Source organism: Rhinolophus sinicus, chromosome 3, assembly GCF_057876585.1.
Source record: "Rhinolophus sinicus isolate RSI-liver-muscle chromosome 3, RSI-T2T, whole genome shotgun sequence".
In the NCBI taxonomy this organism is placed as follows: domain Eukaryota; kingdom Metazoa; phylum Chordata; class Mammalia; order Chiroptera; family Rhinolophidae; genus Rhinolophus; species Rhinolophus sinicus.
The window spans coordinates 60,128,010-60,144,511 of NC_142503.1; the positions used below are offsets into that span (position 1 = coordinate 60,128,010).

The window sequence follows — 16,502 nt, forward strand, 5'->3', positions numbered from 1 at the left end:
GAGAGGGGGAGAAAGGAGGGGAGAAGGGATGGTAGGAAGACAGGGAGGGAAAGGGAAGGGATTTTGATTTGTAGATTTGTAGTTGGGCAAAATAAGTAGGTATTAGCCCTGAGGCTGGTAACAGGGACCCACAAACTTGCTTGGGCATAGGACATGATGATAAGTCTTTCCTTCTGATTCCATTAGTTATCCTACCTCAGGAGGTCATTTTACTTCATTGGAACGTAAAAGGTCATTCCTAGTAAGTAATAGTTAAGGTAACAAAATGGCAGTGTGAATGATGCCAGTTTCATAAATGATCCAATCAGTTTAGATCGTGGCTTATAAAGCGTTTGAAAACTATTATAGTAGTTCTTTGGGTAAAGAAAAGCAGAAACCTCAAGTAAAAATCTCCTAGGTGTTAAAAAAAGTTAATGAAATTTAATTTCTAATATTGAAGGAGGATGGAAAAGTAAATGAAAGCTGTATTGATGTTTTAAAATTTAAGTGGAAAAAGGTTGTGTTAATTCAGAAGTTTAATTATATTATTTGGCTCTAGGCAATTTTTAAATTGTGAATGATATGGTATTGGGAGAACATATTTTTTTATAAACTTTATGCCAACAAAGTGTAAGTGCTATAAGTGATAAAAGCAGAGAAAGTAATTTCCATTGTGGGAAATCACTATTTTGGCAAATAGGACAGAACTTCTTTGCATAGTACTTGTGTAAGGATATTAGGAAGCACTGCTTTCGAAAGAGATTTTAAAATTCTTTTACCAAGTTATGATATTAAGTCACATCGATAATAAGGTAGGTTCTTTCTTTAGAAAACATCTGATTTTGGGGTATGAGAGTTCAGTAGGGCAAAGTTATTGTTGCAAAAGTCCTACACCCAGTCATTCTCCAGCTTCTTGTTAGCTGTGTTTTGTAGTATGTGGCTGGTACAAACTCCATCCTGATTATTGAGCAAATTCTATACTTCTGTAATTTGAATTTCATGTACTGTTTTCCCTCCCCCCCAATTTTCTTAGTATAAGTTCTGTTTGAAGTGTTGCAAAATTCTGTTCATATGTTAGTATCTGTTCTTTGACCTTTCCTACTTGTGAAATGGTATTGTCACTTACCTACACTGGATAAGTGTGATTGAAAGTTTTGCTTTGCAAGATATTTACAAACTTTTTTTCCTTAAAGGGCCCAAGTTTATATAATTAACTCATTTAGTAAGAGACTATCATGAGAGGGACTCAAGTATACAAAATAATATGTATATCACTGAGGCTTCAAAGAACAGTCACTAGTGAATTTAGGCTAAAAAAGGGAAAGAATTGGTTCAGAAGCAGAAGAAGGATTGGACATTCAAGGCCTTGGGAAGATCGAGAACCAGAGTGACTCCAGGGACCTCTGTGGTGAGAACTCATGGATAATCTCTTTAGGGCACTAGACTTGAAATGCCATGACTCCAGATTTCTTTGATCCTGTGTGACTCCCACTCAGATCCCATGAGAGAGAGAGAGACTGATTGCAAACTTGGGCCAACAGTTTGTTCTGGGCTAACTGCAGTGGAAAGGAATTTTTAGGATGGCATGGTCTTGATCATGCACTCTCACCCTTGTTGGCAGATCCATCAGGACTCCATGGAATAAGAACCCTTAGAAAGAGCAGGGTACCATTACCAACATAAATCGAAAGGGATGGGGAGGGTAAGATAAATAACAGATACTTATTACAAGTCCACTGGGGCATAACACCAGGACTTGAGTCAATCTTAAAAGAATCAGGTATTAGGGTAAAATAATTTACCTACTATAATGGTTTTCTTGAGCTGCCATAACAAAGTACCACAGACTGGGTGGCTTAAACAACTGAAATTTATCCATGATTCTGGAGGCTGGAAGGCCAAGTAAAGTCTCTCTTTTTGGCTTGAAAATGGCTGTCTTCCTCTGGTATCTTCACATGGTTTCTCTTCTGTGTGTGTCTGTGTCCTATCTCTTCTTGTAAGGACACCAGTCATATTGGATTAGGGCCAATCCATATGACCTCATTATACCTTAATTACCACCTTAAAGACCCTGTCTCCAAATACAGACATATTCAGAGGCACTATGTGTCAAGATTTCAACATATGAATTTTGAGGGAACACAATCCAGGCTGTCATGCCTACCTAGTAAGTTGTAGGTTAAATGACAATGTATTTAAGTGGCCAGCATAGTCTTCAATCAATGATAGCTAAAATATTGTTACATAGTTCAGATATTTGAGTTGACAAGGTGTCAGCTTATTGTGCTGGGTAGTCTGATATAAAGATGGCTAAATGATAGCTCTTGGTATTAGGAGGCTCAGCGATATGTATTTTGAATGAATTGTGTTAATACACACATATAACACACTCACGTGTGCTACATGTCTACATATAATATGTAGCAATTGGTAAGCATACTGACTTTAGACGACAGACATCAGTTCTTGGTTTGGCAAACTGCACCCTCTTTTATGTTCTCAGGAAACTCGTAATCCTTCATCCATTCAGCCATCCCTTAAAATACCTATTGATTAATGGTCAAGTTCTAGAAAAGGCCCAGAGTTGACACTATGTTAAGCAAGCCAAGAATAAAACTTAAAATAGGAATTTTTTTGTACTATATCTTTTTAAAAAATAATTGAAATTTTTTTTCAAGTACAGTTGACATACAATATTAGTTTCCGGTGTACAGCATAGTGATTAGACATTTATATAACTTATGAAGTAATCACCCTGATAAATCTAGTACTCATCTGACACCATACATAGTTACTACAATATTACTGACTATATTCCTTTTGCTGTACTTTACATTCCCATGACTACTTTGTAACTACCAATTTGTGCTTCTTAATCCCGCCCCCTTTTTTACCCATCCCCTCCCATCTGGTAACCATCAAAATGTTCTCTGTATCTATGAGTTTGTTCATTTATTTTATTCTTTAGAGTCTACATCTAAGTAAAATCATACGGCATTTGTCTTTTTCTGACTTACTCCACGCAGCACAATACCCTCTAGCTCCATCCATGTTGTTGCAGATGGTAAGATTTTCATTATTTTTATGGTTGAGTAATACTCCATTGTAAATATGTATTTATCCATTTAACCATTGATGGGCACCCAGGTTGCCTTCATATGTTGGCTATTGTAAATAAAAAAATGCTGCAATGAACATATGGATACACATGCCCTTTGAAGTAGTGTTTTCAGTTTCTTTAGATAAATATCCAGAAGTGAGATTAGTAGGTCCTTCTTTGTCTCTTATTATATAGCCTTTGTTTTAAAGCCCATTTTGTCTGTTGTAAGTATTGCTTTCCAGTTTTTATATTTTCATGAAATATATTTTTCCATCCCTTTACTTGTTTCAGTCAGTGTGTGTCTTTCTATCTGAAGTGAGTCTCTTGTAGGCAGCATATGTAAGGGTCTTGTTTTCTTTTTCATTCAGCCGCCCTATCTTTTGTTTGGAGCATTTAATCCATTTACATTTAAAGTCAATGTTGATAGATATGTAGTTATTGCCATTTTATTGTTCATATTTTTTTTATTTTTTTGTTTTGTTTTTCATCTTAAGGAAGTCCCTCTAAATTTCCTTGTAATACTGGTTTTATGGTGATGAACACCTTTAGCTTTTTCTTGTCTGGGAAGCTCTTTATCTGTCCTTGATTATAAATGATAGTTTTGCTGGGTAGAGTAATCTTGGTTGTAGGTCCTTGTTTTCCATCACTTTGAATGTTTTGTGTCAGTCCCTTCTGGCCTGCAAAGTTTCTGTGGAGAAATCTGCTGATAGTCTTACGGAAGCTCCATTGTAGGTAACTAACTGTCTTTCTTTTGCTGCTTTGAAGATTCTCTATTTGTCTTAAACTTTGGCATTTTAATTATGATGTGTCTTGCTGTGGGCCTCTTTGGGTTCATCTTGTTTGGGACTCTGTACACTTTCTGAACTTGCATGTCTATTTCCTTTGCTAGGTTAGGTAAGTTTTCCATCATTATTTCTTCAAATAGGTTTTCAATTGCTTGCTCTCTCTCTTCTCCTTCTGGTACTCCTATAATGTGAATGTTGTTATGCTTGATCTTGTCCTAGGGGCCCCTCAAACTATTCTCAGCTTTTTTGGATTCTTTTTTCTTTTTGCTGTTCTGATTGAGTGTTTTCTGCTACTTTATATTCCAAATTGGTGATTCTATCCTCTCCTTCCTCTAATCTACTGTTGACTACCTCTATTGTAGTCTTCATTTCAATTATTGTATTCTTCAATTCTGACTAGTTCTTTTTTATGCTTTCTATCTCCTTTTTTATTTTTCTTATCTCTTTGTTGAAGTTCTCACTGAGATCACTGAGCATCCATATAACCAGTATTTTGAACTCTGAATCTGGTTGATTGCTTGTCTCCATTTTGTTTAGTTCATTTTTTAGAGCTTTGTTCTGTTCTTTCATTTGGGACATGTTTCATTGTCTCCCCATTTTGGCTGCCTCTCATGTTTGTTTATATGTATTAGGTAAGGCGGCTATGCCCCACTGCAGGTCAAATTCAGGCACAGGCTGTGCCATGCCTGGGCCATGTGGCATGAGCCACAAATCAATCTGCACATGCCGCCACCCATGCTGAGCTTGGAGCTGCCTTGAGAGGCTAAGCTGCAAACTGTGGCTGGCTTCCATTAGGGCTGGGCTTGGGGCTGCTCAGCACAACGTATAGAGGATGCCAAGGCCAGATGCTGCTTGTTGGGATTTTGTGAACCTTTGAGAGATTTTAAGAAAGTCTGCAGCAGGAGCCAAGACAGGCTGTTTGGAAGCAACTTGTGTGGACCCGAAAATTGGGTGAGGCGGGGTCTCAGGGACTCACCAGGGTGGGGCAACCCATGTTAACCAGGTTGATGGAGACTCAGTTATGGCAACTATCAGTGTCTGCATGCTGGAGCAGGGAGAGCTCAACAAAGAAAGAATGGATTCTGCCAGGACTTTTGTCTGGGAGAAAGCTACCCCTATAGCCCTTGCTCTGAAGCCATGCTATTCAGTTCCAAACTGTATGTCTCTGGCTCCTTTTGAACTACTGTCTCAGCGCTAGAGCTCAGAATGAGTGAATCTGTCAATGAGTAAGTCCGTATGCAGGCCTTTTAAGAGGAATGCCTGGGACCATTTCACTCAGCCACAATGTCACTCTGGCAATTTCACAGCCAGAAATTGTGGGGGTATCTCTCCCCAGCAATGGAACATTTGGTTGGGGATCCTGATGTAGGGCTGGTTCCCCTTGCTCTTTCAAGCAGAAATCCACAGCTGAGATACCCCTCCCAATTTAAACATCATGCAAGTGTGAGACCAGCCTGTTCTGTGTCTCTGCCCTTTCTGCCAGTCTTGGGGTGGCTTCTTCTGTTAGTTGTGGGACTTCTGTTCGGGTAGACTTCAGGCGATTATCTATGATGGTTGTTCTGTAGTAATTTTGATGTGGTCGTGAGAAGAGGCAAGCACAGTGTTTACCTACTCCACCATCTTGACTGGGTATTCTGTCTTGTAATATCTTCGTTTTTTTTTTTTTTTTTTTCCCCAAGTCAAGTTGTTGTTCTTTCAATCTTAATTGTGGAGGGTGCTGTTCATCTTCAAGTTGTTGTCCTTTCAGTCTTAGTTGTGGAGGGCGCAGCTCAGATCCAGGTCCAGTTGCCGTTGCTAGTTGCAGGGGGCACAGCCCACCATCCCTTGCGGGAGTCGAACCGGCAACCTTGTGGTTGAGAGGATGCTCCCCAACCAACTGAGCCATCCGGGAGTTCAGCGGCAGCTCAGCTCAAGGTGCCATGTTCAATTTTTTAGTTGCAGGGGGTGCTGCCCACCATCCCTTGCGGGAGTTGAGGAATTGAACTGGCAACCTTGTGGTTGAGAGCCCGCGCTCCAACCAACAACTGAGCCATCCGGGAGGCAGCTCAGCTCAAGGTGCCGTGTTCAATCTTAGTTGCAGGGGGCGCTGCCCACCATCCTTTGCAGGACTCAAGGAATTGAACTGGCAACCTTGTGGTTGAGAGCCCACTGGCCCATGTGGGAATCGAACCGGCAGCCTTCGGAGTTAGGAGCACGGAGCTCTAACTGCCTGAGCCACCGGGCCGGCCCTTAATATCTTCTTTTAATGACTTTTGTTCACAGATTTTCATAGTTCTTAGAGGTTTTTTTTTTTTTTTTTTTTTTTTTTTTTAGTGGGAGGGTAGATTTTATTTTAGGTAAGGCATGCATTTGCTTAAGGAAGTCTTTTGTGTATGATATTTCTGTTCCTCAGATTTCTGCCATTCACCAAGTTATTTTTCTATGTATTAAAAACTAGTAAACCTGATCTTTAAAAACATTCATACATAATATATTAATACATGCTCATTGTGAAAATTAAAACAATATATAGAACTACACAGAGGAAAAAGTCAACATCTCTGCTCACATTTTCCCTCTTTAACTCTTGCCGTCCCATTCTCCTCTTGAACAGCAGGAAGGGTTTATAGGTTTGGTTTGCATTTTTTATGACCTTTTAATAAATTAGATTCATAGTAACGTAAGAATATACAGAGGATTTGGGGAAATATCATTTGGACAGAAACAGAATTATAATGTGGTTCTAAGTCTTTTTTATTTTTTCTTCCACTAAAAATATTTTCTGTTTTGGATGGAATTTTAATATGAAATTCTACTACTGACTCACCTTCTCTCCAGAACTCTTGACTAAGGAACAACAGCCCAGTTGGGGGTGGGCAAAGTACAAGGAATGACTTCTAAAATAGAATAGCTGGGCAAGTGCTCACATTTTCAGAAGGAAGATTTCCTATGAAATGGCAATTATCCATGAGGAAGAGGCCTAGAAGTCTAGGTAGGGCTTCTTGCTCCCTGCTTCCTGACTAAGTGCTATTACTTAGCCAGACTATGGATAAGCATGGCTGACCTACCTCTGAGGTCAGGCTCCACTCTATGAACTAATAGCATAGGAACAGGAAGTGACAGAAAAGCAGTGGAAACTGTTTTTGCCTTTAAGGATAGTGGTGTTCCCACTAGTAAAATTTGATCTAAGAATAAGGCTAAAGACAATATCAATTCTTCTTCTCCTGGGAGGCATAAGAATAGCTGGGAAATGGGTGGAGAGATGGACTGGGAGCATAGGTGGGAATATGCCTTTTTCCATAGCCTGATATGGAAAGATGAGGCAGAATGATAGCAATTTCTTCTCTAGCAAATATATCTTGGAGGTCTACCATTACTGGACACAGAAATTTAAATCATTTAAAAGTTTTATATTGCATTTACATAGGATTTAGAGTTTTAAAAACTCTCGTAATTTCCCCCTCATTTTACTCTTGCAATAACGCCGTGTAGGACTTCTTTGATAGATATGGAAGTAAACCTCTAAGGGGGTCAAGGCATTTGTCCATGAATTTAAGATCTATGGATGCCTGGTTCAGTTTTCTTTCAACTATAACGTACTGTTTCTTCTTGAATTCTAGTTTACTTAAATTAGATGGGAATAATTTGTTATGGTTCAAGTGATTTGTTAAGAACCCTTTTCTAATTAAGGGCCCAAATTCAGCACTCTGCTGTAAATCTGATTAACAGGTATTTATTGAAAACTACCATTAACATGTTTATTTTATATTTGTTTTTAGTTTTTGATTCCTGTCATCTGAACCCAACCATATATTCAGGTTAATTTTCCATCTTATTAGTGCCGTTGGGGGCAGCATTTGCCTATAATTATAAAGCTAAATCTAGTGCTCTTGCAGCTAAGCTATGTGTACATAATCTAATTTGGCTAATCTTTTTCACCCACTGGACACTTTGAATTGGTAACTAGTAGCCCAAGAAATAGGGACAGAAAATCCTCTATAGTGTCAGGTGGCTGACGTGGAAGTGTCAATATCTAGTTTGTAGAGGAAGTAAGGGCAGCAGTGGCACTAAATGCCAGTGGCAGCTTTGCATGTTCTGTGGCCTAGATGATGGTGGTGGTGTGGTCTCTGGCATTCAGCATCCAGGAGTTAAGGTGCCTTGTTCTGACTGGGGCTGTGTTCCTCAATATTGATTAGCCTTCTTTATTTCTGCTCCATGCCTAGGCCTAGTTCTCCAACATTACAGTGATTGTATGAGCTATCAAATAACCTTTCACTTTAAAATTTACATTCAGTAAATTCACTCTTTGTGGTAGACAGTTCTATGGATTTTTGAAAATATGTAATAAAGCCTTGTACCCATCATCACAGTGATGATAATAGAACAGTTTCATCATGTCTCAAATTCTCTCATGCTGCTACTTTGTAGTTACCCCTCATCTATCCCCAAACCGTAATCTTTTCTATCCCTGTACTTTTCCCTTTTCCAGAATCATAGGGTATCACTCAGTCACCTTTTAATAATATTTCATTATGATAATGTTGATATCTTTTAAAATTTTTTAGTAAATTTATTTTCTAAATAAATAATAGCTAAAATTTTGTGGATGCTTAACATTTGCTTTGTTCTGTTCTTACTAAGTGTTTTACATAAAGAAACTCATTCAATCCTTGCTACACTTCTAAGTAGATTGTGTTTTTATTCTGTTTTACATATGAGAAAGCTCAGGCATATAGAGATTAAGCAACCTGTGTGAGGCCACAGAGGTCATAAGTGGCAGAGTCAGGATTCAGATGCAGGCAGCTTGGTGCCAGACAGAGGCTTTTAATTCCTATCTATAGTCTTGTAAATCAGCCAGAATTAGTTTTTGTTCCTTGCAACTATGAAATTGAGTCATAGAACTGTTGAGCAAAGGCTCAAAGTACACACTCTGATGAATATTTCCACTGAGTTGGGGAAATAGACATTGTTGAAATAATGCCATCAATAAATGCGTAATTACAAATGTAGATAAGTGAAGGAAAGGATCACAGTCCTTTAGAGTTCATCATGCATACATCTGCTCTAGACTGGAAGTCATGGAAAGTTTTCCTGAGAATGTGATACTTTAACAGATATGAATGTGTTGCTAGATCAAGACTGTGGGCCTCTGGAGCAGTTGGAGCTTTCCAGAGGAAGTAACAGGTGCCGAGACCCTGAGGCAGGAGGCAAGATGGCTGCACTGGGGCATGGAGAGTAAGGGGGCGCTCCACTGATAGAGAAGGTAGGTGAAGTTAGAAGTAGGTAGGTGGCCAAATTACTCAGGTCCTTGTAGCCATATCAAATACTCATGAAGCTTTGCCTCCTCTGTTTCTAGATAACACTGGAGAGTCTTTTCTCACCCACACAAAGCAAGACAATAAAACACAAGACAATGTGCGTAGAGGACTATGCTTTGTTTTCTCGTGGAGCAGGACTCATGATTATAAGATAACAGGCCCAGGATCTCTTACATGTTGCCTGGAAGGTATTGCTGGACCACTTGCCTTACCTCAAGATGTTTCCGGGAATATATTGGGATCTACTGACATGTACTGGCGCATTATGAGGTTGGCTTCTGCTCGTTGTTTGGCCCAAAATTGTTACAGGATTTCTCCAAACCTCATGTCTGTAAACTGTAGGGTGTACAAATACCTTTTATTTGGTGTCTTTGAATATTTGGTAGGTATCTCAATAAGTACAACAAAGTTAGCAAATACACACAATCTCTTCTCTCTGCAGGCTTCATAGACCAAGACTTCAATGAGCCTTGGCAATGTTAGAGAGAAGCATCACTTTGTAGATAAGGACAGGTTAACCCAACACAAAAAGACAGATTAACTTGGCTAGGGTTGCAAAAATAGTGAATGGAAGTCTCAAGACTAATGCTCATGATTTCTGACCTCTAACCTACTTGATGAATATTTTGACACATACATTTCTAAAACAGATTGACAGAAATCATTGTTTAACTGGCTTAATAACACTGGTGGATGCATTCCTCTTTGGTAGAAAATAGATGTAGGCATCCAAGAAACACACAGTTGAGTTTTTCCTAGATACTAAATGTGCATTTACAATCAACTAATTTAAAAATCAGTAACAGAATCCTATGATAAATTGTTTTACTACTTTTCATAATTTTACATTTGACTAATCTTTTATAACACCCAAATGTATGGGCATGAGTTTGTGCTGAGAGGAAAACTTGCATGAATTTATGAACTCAGGAGGACCTTAAGGCATTCAAAAATAAGTTAATATTCTGAAGTGTATTAATTCTTTTGACTACCCTGACCAGTTATGATCCTCAGAGACATATACCCCAATTTCGAATCCAATTAAAATGGTATTCACTAGTAAATTAACCCATGTACATTCAAATCTTGATATAAAATGACATAGTCTCAAGACACCAATTAATTAATCAAACATGCAAAAATATGTCAAGAAAATTATTAATCTATCTATTCTGATATTATATCTCAAAGGTCTTCAAGCCCTTTATATATTAGAACTATTATATACTACATCAATTCTTCTTCACTTCATTTAAAAGATAACATTGAAAGCATATTTCATATGCTTGTTTTAGATGCAGTGAAAAAATGTTCTTTTCAAAGCATATGGTGATATAATTAGGTGTCTGAATACAGCAAGATTGGAAAGAGAACTGTATGAACAAAATTGAACCAATGCACTGCTCTGGTGACCCCCCCCCCATGTCAACCCCTTCATCTTCCTCTCACATCAATATCTTCTCTGGGTTGTCATTGTTTTAATAGAGAAAAATCTTATCTAATTACTATGTTGTATACCTGAAACTAATTTAATATTGTATTTGAAAATTGAAACTGTAATTGAAAAATAAAATAATTAAATTAAAAAATTAAAAAAAATTATTTGTTTTATAAAATAAAAATAAAAATTGTTTTATGAAAAAAAGAGAAAAATCTTAAGCAATTGAGAATGAGAAACGTCTGCTGTCACCTATCGTGTTTCCCTGAATGTAAGACCGGGTCTTATATTAAGGTTTGCTCCAAAAGATGCTTTAGGGCTTATATTCAGGGGATGTCATCCTGAAAAATCATATTAGGGCTTATTTTCTGGTTAGGTCTTATTTTTGGGGAAATAGAACTCCAGGACTGCTTCCTTTTCCCTTTCACTGTGTAAACCTATGTGACTCATGTCCCCAGCCTCTCATTGAGAAATTTTGGCATCACTCCAGCATCACTGACATTTGTATAATGTTCTGTAACTGAAGTCTGCTTTTATCTAGGGCTTAACTACTTTGCTTCATGCCACCTCATGGATTATCTTCTGCTAATAGTGAGAGGCCTTGCATTTCTTTTTCTTCAATAAAAGCGTTTGTTTTAAAATGTTTCTTCCTGTTTGATGTACTCAATCTGTGAAGAAGAGAAGAATCTATATGATAAAATAAACATTGGTTATTTGTTATGAGAAATTTAAATAAAAAAATTCATGTTTTGAGGTCTGGAAAACAAAGCATCATGGTTTCAGATGGGTTTGAGTGTGATCTTGTATACTATTTTTTCTAACTCATTAGAATATACAAACATTTACCAGTGTATTGGGGTAGTAGGATTTGTCACATTTTAAACAAATTCATGAGTATATTTGAATAATGAACCTTTTGTTTTAGGACACCAAAGCTTTATATTTCATTGATAACCAGAGTCAGGACTTTTTTTTTTTTCAGTTTAAATTTTTTCTTTAAAGTACATGGCTATAATGAATGCTATATGTTTATCTTAGGCCTATGCTGTTTTCCACTGAATTCGTTACTAATTGCTATGGTAAGTTTCACTAATTTTAAGTCCTATTTTTATATCATTTATAGTATGTATTCTTGGTTAACACGTAAAGCTGTCAGCAAACAAATGTGGATTGTATGGAAATAGAAGATAGATGCTATTGAGAGTGATGACTCATGATTGTTCAATGGATTTTTCACCTTGCTTCTGTGGTACTTTCTATTGTCACAAATGCCTGTGATTGGTCACAGGCTATAGAGGCCGACTCCAAACTGTGCACTGGGTTCCGGACTGCAGTTCGGTGGGCGACACCTTGGAGCAGATGGGGAGACAAGTGGAGACATGGTTGCAGGAGGGGTGGGGAGGAGGACACTGAGGCTGCCGGCCCCTTCAGCTTCAGCCCGAGTCCATGCTGGAGGACATGTAAACCGTCCTTGCCCAGCCTTGGCTGGGGACGTTGCCCCCTTTTTCTCTGTTGGTGAATACTGAAGACATGAATAATGTTCTCTTTCTTTTCCAGCATGGTTACTTTCTGTCAGCTTGCTTTTGTTTTGTTTGCACCTTGTATCAGAGGAACAGTACTTCCTGAGGTGAAATGCTATATAATGAGTCAAATCCTATTTCCTAGTTCAATTTTTTTGTAAACTTTAGCTTATGTCAGAATCGCCTGGAGGCTTGTTAAGATATGCATTGCTAGGCCTCATCCCTAGAGTTTTTGATTCAGTAGGTCAGGGATGGGACTGCATCAACTCATTTGTATGTCAAATGAGTTCTAGGGTGAAGATGACATACTCGTGTGGGAATCACATATGGGGTCTGAGAATGACCCCTGTAGTGCAAATCTCAATATCTGTCCTATGGTCAGTTACCTCTGTCCCAGGGGAGACAGTGAAATGTTCTACTGCGTATTGAGCTAGGCCCCAATCAGCTCCCAATCACCCAAGTTCTTTCTTTTTTTGCTACAGGGCTCACCACTTTAATTTCTCTCTTTTAGATGCTTCTACAGTGTTATTAAAGATTTTTATTCTCTGCATGAGGCCTGATTGTGAAAAAGAGTAACTCTCCTTTTCTTTCTTGTGCCTGAAGACAAGCATCCAAATCCTTTACTCTTTGTGATTGAAAACTAATCATTCTGGAAAAAAGAATTTAACAAGATAAATACACTCCAGGAAATTCCAAAGTTTGCAAATTCTCCTGGCAGTGATCTCTGGTTCACCATAGTCCCAAACTCCCTTTAAAATGGTAGCTAGAAGCCTCAGTGTGGTTTTCTCTTGGCTTTTGTTCCCAAGGATGGAGCTCAACAAAGGTAAAATTACCTTCTGATCTAGCTATGTGGTCTCTTTCCTTCATAAGACCTTATCAGGGAAGAGTGAAAAGTATACATCTTTGAGAATACATCCATGTCTCTGTCTTACTTAAAAATTATTATCCATGTGTTATTTTGTCTCTGAAAGGTAATCAGCTATTTTGTTCTTTGAAATAGCATAATGAGTGATAAAGTATGACTTTAGAACCAGGCAGATTCTGATTAAATCTTAATTTTGAATCTTATTAGCTGTGTGATCTTGCATGTCAAGTAAACAGGGTGAGCCTCAGTTTCCTCACTTGTAAAGTGGGAATGCTAATACCTCATATAAGTATTTACAAGAGACAACAGTTACCTCAGCATAAAACCTTAGAAATATTAATTTTCAATGGTTGGCAGCTATCATTATTAGTATAGTAATATTATTAACAAAACTGCTACTGTGTTTCCCTGAAAATAAGACCGGGTCTTATATTAAGTTTTGCTCCAAAAGATGTATTAGGGCTTATGTTCAGGGGATGTCCTCCCGAAATGTCATGCTAGGGTTTATTTTCTGGTTAGGTCTTATTTTTGGGGAAACACAATAAGTGCCTAAAATGTTAGGAATACTAAATGACTTTCTTCTAAACGGACCCCTGGTAAAATTACAGAATCTCAGATTTGGATGAGACCTCAGAGGAACCTTCTCTTTATCATTGCTTCAGATATTATTCCTTGAGCACTTACTAAATGCCAGTCACTGTGCACTCTCTAACCTATAGTCTTTGATACAGCACGCTTGATCCCCTGAATAAACACTTATAGAGGCAGACTACTCACTGCTCTAGACTGATCCCCATTCCACTTTCAGATTACTTTAGTGGTTAGATATTTGTTTCATAATTTAGTAAAATCTGTACCCCTATTAACTTCTACCCACTGAACCATTATATGTTAGTCTAGAAAGCAACACAAAGCTCATGTCAGTGTGCGACAGTTATTATGAAGTAACTTCCTTTAGGAAATTTGAAATAAAATTTATTATTTGAGAGCTAAATTTTAAGAACGGTACAAAAGAGGACATTTCAGATATGTACATAGCCACCTTAAACATGTGAATAGTTTCTGGTGTTCACAACTGAACTCTAACCAAGGGGTTGCAAACTCAGAAGCTCCAGAGAACTGGACAGTTTAAAACAGTTCAAGGCCTATAACAAGTACAATTTTTAAGCACCATCAATCAGGGCTGTTATTTTGCTGATTGTTAGAGCCAAGTCATATTGATAGTAGAAATATACTTCCTCAGATAAACTAGATTATATTGTCTATAGAAGAAAATTAATACTTGATGTTGTTATGTGTTGAATTGTATCCCCCAATAGGTATTCAAGTCCTTATCGCCAGTATCTGTGAATGTGACCTTACTTGGAAGTAGGGTCATTGGAGATGTGATCAAGTCAAGACGAGGTTATATTGGATTAGGTGGGCCCTAATCAAATGACTGGTATCCTTACAAGAAGAGGCAAAGTGAGACACAGACAGACACAGGAGAATGCCTTGTGACTATGGAGGCAGAAATAGGCTCAATTCATTCACAAGCCAAGGAACTCCAAGTAATACAACTACTAGAACCTTGGAAGAGGCAAGGAAGGATCCTTCCCTAGAACTTTCAAAGAGATCATGGCTCGTCTGATACCTTAATTTCAGGCTTTTAGCCTCCAGATCTGTGAGAAAATAAATTTCTGTTGTTTTAAGCCATCCAAGTTTGCAGTAACTCTAAGAAACTAATACAGTTGGCATTGGGTTGGTGTGTTTGCCTTTAGATAATTAAGGAGGAAATGTGTTGTAGCTACTGTTTGTAGAAAGATTGATATGGAATCTTGGCACTTACTGTCTTCCTTGTGCTCATGGTATCAAAGACCATACCTCTCCTTTTGGGGAAGGCAGAAACTGAAGCAGAGAAAAATGAGCATTAATATCAGATTGAGACTCCAGGCATCAAAGTTCAGTACATACAAGAAAGGACAATGGCATGGGACTTATCTTGTCCCACTCTATATAGTAGCTCACAACATGGCAGCTTCCTTCTTATCAGCCAGCAAGAGGGAGATTCTCCTAGCAAGATGGACATTGCAATCTTAAGTAACACATCATATACATGTAATCATGAGCATCCCATTACCATTGCTATATTCTATTAGTTAGAAGCAAGTCCTGACCACATTCAAGGGATCGTTGGGTCATATGGTAAGTCCATTTTTAATTTTTTGAGGAACCTCCACACTGCCATCCATAGGATATAGTTTTTGTTTTAAAGTTTATTTTGTCTGGTATAAGTATTGCTATGGCAATTTTTGTTTCCATTTCATAAAATATCTTTCCCCATCCCTTTATTTTCAATCTATGTGTGCCTTTCAATGTGAAGTGAGTCTATTGTAGGCAGTATATGTAAGGATTTTGTTTTCTTATCCATTCAGCCATCCTACCTTTTGATTGAAGCATTTAATTCATTTACATTTAAGGTAAATGTTGATAGATATGTAGTTATTGTCATTTTACTATTCCTTTTCTTGATTTTCCCCCATCTTAAAGAAGTCCTTCTGAGATTCCTTGTAATCCTGGTTTGATTGTGATGAATGCCCTTAGATTTTTCTTGTCTGGGAAACTCTTTATCTGTTCTGAATGTTAGCTTCGCTGGGTAGAGTAATCTTGGTTGTAGGTCCTTTCTTTTCATCACTTTGAATATTTCGTGTCATTCCCTTCTGGCCTGCAAAGTTTCTGTTGAAAAATCAGCTGATAGTCTTATGGGAGCTCCCTCGAAGGTAACTGCTTTTCTCTTGCTGCTTTGAAAACTCATATGGCATCTGCCTGTGCCTGTATGCAGAGACGGGGAGGACTCAACAAAGAAACGAAGGCTTCTGCCAGCTCCTCCATCTGGGAGAAAGATGTTTCTTCAGTTCTCATCCTGAGGCTAGACAATCAGTTCCTCTCTGTATATCCCTGGTGCCTTTTGAGCTGCTGCCTCAGTGATGGAGCTCATAGCGAGGAGTCTGTCACAGTAAGTTAGTGTGTGGGCCCTTTAAGAGGAGCACCTGGGATTGCAGTCACCCTTTGTCTCATTTAGTCACAATCGCCACTGGTTTTCACAGCCAGAAGTCATGGGAACTTGTCTCCTTGGCACTGGAACCCTGGTGTGGGGCTGGCACCTCTCCTTCCTCTGGGGGTACCTCTGCAGCCTAGAAATCTCTCCTGGTATTTAATGGTCACATTCGGGTGTGGGACCAACCCATTCCGTGTCTCTGCCCCTCCTAGCAGTCTCGAGGTGGCTGCTACTGTGTGTTCGTAGTTGTAGGGCTTTGGTTCAGCTAGAGTTCAGGCAGTTTCTCAATGATGGTTGTTCTGTAGTTTAGTTGTAGTTGATGTTGTCCTGAGAGGAGGTAATCACAGCATTTACCTACTCTGCCATATTCTGGAATCTTTTTTAATAAGGAAGTGTCTTGCCATCCACTCTGCACTCTTTCTCCCTTCCTGAAGTGACAATGTGAATATGATGCTAGAGAGTGGTGTTGACCCTGCGGATA

General features: G+C 38.5%; 1 long non-coding RNA gene across 18 annotated transcripts in view; it reads left to right on the forward strand.

Annotated features, from left to right (window-relative positions):
• LOC109448664 (uncharacterized) overlaps positions 1–16,502 on the forward strand; it is a 96,008-nt gene that overhangs the window by 42,754 nt on the left and 36,752 nt on the right. For 7 of the 18 annotated variants that reach the window (XR_012495010.2, XR_012495012.2, XR_016020687.1 and 4 more), the window contains 2 exons: positions 8,976–9,106; positions 9,200–11,347. The exons of 4 other annotated variants lie outside the window; for them this stretch is intronic. This is a non-coding gene — a long non-coding RNA (uncharacterized LOC109448664). Of the gene's footprint in view, positions 1–8,957; positions 9,107–9,199; positions 11,348–11,637; positions 11,679–16,502 lie in introns of those variants that run through there. 7 more of the 18 variants (XR_012495014.2, XR_012495016.2, XR_012495020.2 and 4 more) reach the window with 3 other exon arrangements.